The following is a 5,000-nucleotide window of genomic DNA, read 5'->3' as shown; positions in this document are numbered from 1 at the left end:
GCAGACCCCCCCTCCCTACCACCCCGGCGGGGCATCCGCCCAAAGCCCACCCCAAGCGTTCCAAAGTACCGAGGAGCGTTGCAAACGGGAACGGCCCGGACACGCGACCCGGTCGCACGGGATGCGCGTCCCGGTCGCACGGGTCGCGCGTCCCGGGAGGGCCGACGGACGAAGCCGAAGTGGCGCACGGCCGCCGCGCACGGACGGCCGGCGGCGGCGCCCGTGCGCCGGAAAGTCGTCGGGCGCGCGACGGCTCCGTCGGGGACGAACGGTGCCGGGCACGACCGCCGCGAGGCAACGGACTTGTGCGGAGGGGGGCGGAAGGCCCGCCGCGGCGGCGCCAGCCCCCCCTCCCTACCACCCCGACGGGGCATCCGCCCAAAGCCCACCCCAAGCGTTCCAAAGTACCGAGGAGCGTTGCAAACGGGAACCGCCCGGACACGCGTCCCGGTCGCACGGGATGCGCGTCCCGGTCGCACGGGTCGCGCGTCCCGGGAGGGCCGACGGAGGAAGCCGGCGCACGGCCGCCGCGCGGACGGCCGGCGGGGGCGCCCATGCGCCGGGGCCTCGGCGGGCGCGGGCCGGCTCCCTCGGGGACGAACGGTGCCGGGCCCGCCCGCCGCGAGGCGACGGACTTGTGCGGAGTGGAGCGGAAGTCCCGCCGCGGCAGCAGCAGCCCCCCCTCCCTACCACCCCGGCGGGGCATCCGCCCAAGGCCCACCCCAAGCGTTCCAAAGTACCGAGGAGCGTTGCAAACGGGAACGGCCCGGACACGCGTCCCGGTCTCACGGGATGCGCGTCCCGGTCGCACGGGTCGCGCATCCCGGGAGGGCCGACGGAGGAAGCCGGCGCACGGCCGCCGCGCGGACGGCCGGCGGCGGCGCCCATGCGCCGGGGCCTCGGCGGGCGCGTGCCGGCTCCCTCGGGGACGAACGGTGCCGGGCGCGCCCGCCGCGAGGCGACGGACTTGTGCGGAGTGGAGCGGAAGTCCCGCCGCGGCAGCAGCAGCCCCCCCTCCCTACCACCCCGGCGGGGCATCCGCCCAAGGCCCACCCCAAGCGTTCCAAAGTACCGAGGAGCGTTGCAAACGGGAACGGCCCGGACACGCGTCCCGGTCTCACGGGATGCGCGTCCCGGTCGCACGGGTCGCGCATCCCGGGAGGGCCGACGGAGGAAGCCGGCGCACGGCCGCCGCGCGGACGGCCGGCGGCGGCGCCCATGCGCCGGGTTCTCGGCGGGCGCGTGCCGGCTCCCTCGGGGACGAACGGTGCCGGGCGCGCCCGCCGCGAGGCGACGGACTTGTGCGGAGTGGAGCGGAAGTCCCGCCGCGGCAGCAGCCGCCCCCCCTCCCTACCACCCCGGCGGGGCATCCGCCCAAAGCCCACCCCAAGCGTTCCAAAGTACCGAGGAGCGTTGCAAACGGGAACGGCCCGGACACGCGTCCCGGTCGCACGGGATGCGCGTCCCGGTCGCACGGGTCGCGCGTCCCGGGAGGACAGACCGAGCAAGCCGAGGTGCCGCTCACGGCCGCCGCGAGGGACGTACGGCGCCGGCGCCCGCGCCCCGTGGCACGGCCTAGAGCGTGCCCCCCTGCCACCCCATCGGGGCATCGGCGCAAAGCCCACCGCGGGGTAGATAACCGAAGGCAACGAGGGACGGTGGATGCACATATCCGAGCAGTGGCGATAGGGCCGGAGGGAGCACCGACAGGGCCGTGAGATTTTAAAGTACCGAGGGAATTTGCAAACCGGGCCCGCCCCTCCCCCCGTCCATCGCACGCCGATCGGGGGTCCGGCGCCCCGCGGGGGGCTGCCGGCATGCGCTCCCGGTGCAGGCATCGACGAGCCGCCCGCGACCTCCACTCGGGTCCGAGCCCCCAAGCGCGGATGCCGAAACGCGCCGGCCGCGGCAGCCCCACCCCTGCCACCCCATCGGGGCATCGGCGCAAGGCCCACCCTGGGGTAGATAACCGAAGGCAACGAGGGACGGTGGATGCACATATCCGAGCAATAGCGATAGGGCCGGAGCGAAGACCGAGGGGGTCGGGGGGTTTTAATGTTCCGAGGGAAGTTGGAAACGGGGCCCGCCCGGACGCCCGTCCCTCGCACGCCGATCGGGGGTCCCGCACCCCGCGGGGGGCTGCCGGCATGCGCCCCTAGTACAAGCATCGACGAGTCGCCCGCGACCTCCACTCGGATCCGGCGGCGCACGCGCGGATGGCGAAACGCGGCGGCCGCGGCTGCAGCCCCCCTACCACCCCGTTGGCGCGTCGGCGCAAAGCCCACCCCGGGGAGGATAACCGAAGGCGACGAGGGACGATGCATGCACATATCCGAGCAAATACCGAGAGGGTCGGGGGGAAGACCGAGAGGCAAGGGGTGTTTAGAGTACCGAGGGAAGTTGCGAAAGGGGCCCGCCCGGACGCTCGCCGCTCGCAGGCGATCCGGCGGGGCGCACGGAGGGCGCCGCCCATCGCCGGAGCTTGCTCGGTCATCTCTGCCGCACGGACACGTAAGCGCCGCCGCGCAAGGTTCGGCCGGCGGGGCGGACGGTTCGCCGCCGCAGGCCTTTCCCGCAGCCGGAACGTGGGCCCGGCGTTGCGCGCCGGCGGGCCGCGCAATCCGCCGGGGCGCACGGCGGGCGCCGCCCGTCGCCGGGGCTTCGCTCGGTCATCTCGGCCGCACGGACACGTGCGCGCAGCCGCGGAAGGTTCGGCCGGCGGGGCGGACGGTTCGCCGACGCAGGCCTCTCCCGCGGCCGGAACGCGGGACCGGCGTTGCGCGCCGGCGGAAGGCGCGATCCGGCAGGGCGCACGGCGGGCGCCGCCCGGGCTTCGCTCGGTCATCTCGGCCGCACGGACACGTGCGCGCCGCCCATCGCCGGGGCTTCGCTCGGTCATCTCGGCCGCGCCGCCACGTGCGCGCCGCCGCGGAAGGCTTGGCCGGCCGGGCGGACGGTTCGCCGCCGCAGGCCTTTCCCGCAGCATGCGCCCCTTCGCCCGAACGACCGCGGGACTCCGGTACGGCCTAGCCGTCGGCCGCCCGGCTGCAAGCCGTCGGGGCCGCTCGATCCCCGTCGCGTGCCGGCCGCCGCTCGGGCCAGCCGGCCGGCTGCCGCACGTAACCTCTGACCTCATCAGCGGTCGATCCGCACCGCGCTGGTCTTCGGTGCGGACCCGTCGGGGCCGTGCCGCGCCGGCCGTCGCATCCGGTTCCGCAGGCGCCGCCCGGTTGCCTCCCGCCCTCGTGCGCTCGCGCCGGCCGGGCGACGCGGTGCCCGCGGGACTCGGGCATGGTTGAGCCGTCGGCCGCCCGGCGGCATGCCGCCGCCGCTCCGCGCCGCGTGCCGGCTGCGCTCCTCCCCGCGCCCGTCCGCGGGCGGGCCCGCCGCCGCTCGCGCCGGCCGGGCGACGCGGTGCCCGCGGGACTCGGGCATGGTTGAGCCGTCGGCCGCCCGGCGGCATGCCGCCGCCGCTTCGCGCCGCGTGCCGGCTGCGCTCCTCCCCGCGCCCGTCCGCGGGCGGGCCCGCCGCCGCTCGCGCCGGCCGGGCGACGCGGTGCCCGCGGGACTCGGGCACGGTTGAGCCGACGGCCGCCCGGCGGCATGCCGCCGCCGCTCCGCGCCGCGTGCCGGCTGCGATCCTCCCCGCGCCCGTCCGTGGGCGGGCCCGCCGCCGCTCGGCCTAGCCCCCCGGCTGCCGCACGTAACCTGCGACCTCGTCGGCGCTGGATGCGCGTCGTGACAGTTTTCGGTGGGGCGCCGCGGAGGCGCCGGGGGCCCATGCGACGGGCCAGGGGGCGAACGGAGGGCTCGGTCAGCCCTAACAGGGGACCGGCGACAAAGGAGCGGTCGCGCAAAGCTTCGTAAGGGACCCAGACAACGGGCCTACCGATCCGAAGCACCGCGCACGGACGCGCAGCGGGCCCACGACGGGCCGACACGGAAGGCCCGCCGCCAAGGCCGCAAAACCGACAAAGGAACCCACGGGGACGCACCAGAGCGGGCAAAGCTTTCACCGAACGGGACGGGACCGAGCCCCCGCAACAGGCGAGGGCGACGGATCCGACCAAGTAAGGCCGATCCCGCTCCACGCACGCGCGGCCGCAGGAACTTCGTGAGGGACGGGACGACCGGCCGACCGAACCGAAGCGCCGCGCACGGCCGCCGCGAGGGCCGGCCGGAGGCATAGACCGAGCGCCGCGCCAGCGGAAGGAGCGTGCCGGCTCCGTCGGGGACCACCTGCGCACGGTCCGTCCGAGCGAGCCGACGGACCGGCGCGGAAGGCCCGGTGCCGAGCCCGCAAAACCGACAAAGGAACCCACAGGGACGCACCAAAGCGGCCCAAGATTTCACCGAGACGGGACCGAGCCCACGCAACATGCGATGGCGACGGATCGGACCAAGTAAGGCCGATCCAACTCCGCGCGCGCGCGGCCGCGAGCACTTCGTGAGGGACAGGAAGACCGGCCGACCGAACCGAAGCGCCGCGCACGGCCGCCACAAGGGCCGGCTGGAGGCATAGACCGAGAGCCGCACCAGCGGAAGGAGCGTGCCGGCTCCGTCGTGGGCCAACTCCGCGGGGCCCATCCGAGCGAGCCGACGGGCCGGCGCGGAAGGCCCGGCCGAACCCGCAAAACCGACAAAGGAACCCACAGGGACGCACCAGAGCGGACAAAGATTCGGGGCCGCCCTCCCTCACCGAACAGGACGGGACCGAGCCCACGGAACATGCGAGGGCGAAGGATCGGACCAAGTAAGGCCGATCCAACTCCGCGCGCGCGCGGCCGCGAACACTTCATGAGGGACGGGAAGACCGGCCGACCGATCCGAAGCACCGCGCACGGCCGCCGCAAGGGCCGACCGAAGGAATAGACCGAGCGCCGCACCAGCGGAAGGAGCGTGCCGGCTCCGTCGTGGGCCAACTCCGCGGGGCCCATCCGAGCGAGCCGACGGGCCGGCACGGAAGGCCCGGCCGAACCCGCAAAACCGACAAAGGAACC

The sequence above is a fragment of the Phoenix dactylifera genome, chromosome 10 (assembly GCF_051530095.1).
Source record: "Phoenix dactylifera cultivar Ajwa chromosome 10, Ajwa_hap1_PhDact_Kaust_v1.1, whole genome shotgun sequence".
In the NCBI taxonomy this organism is placed as follows: Eukaryota; Viridiplantae; Streptophyta; class Magnoliopsida; order Arecales; family Arecaceae; genus Phoenix; species Phoenix dactylifera.
This window is presented reverse-complemented; position numbering follows the sequence as displayed.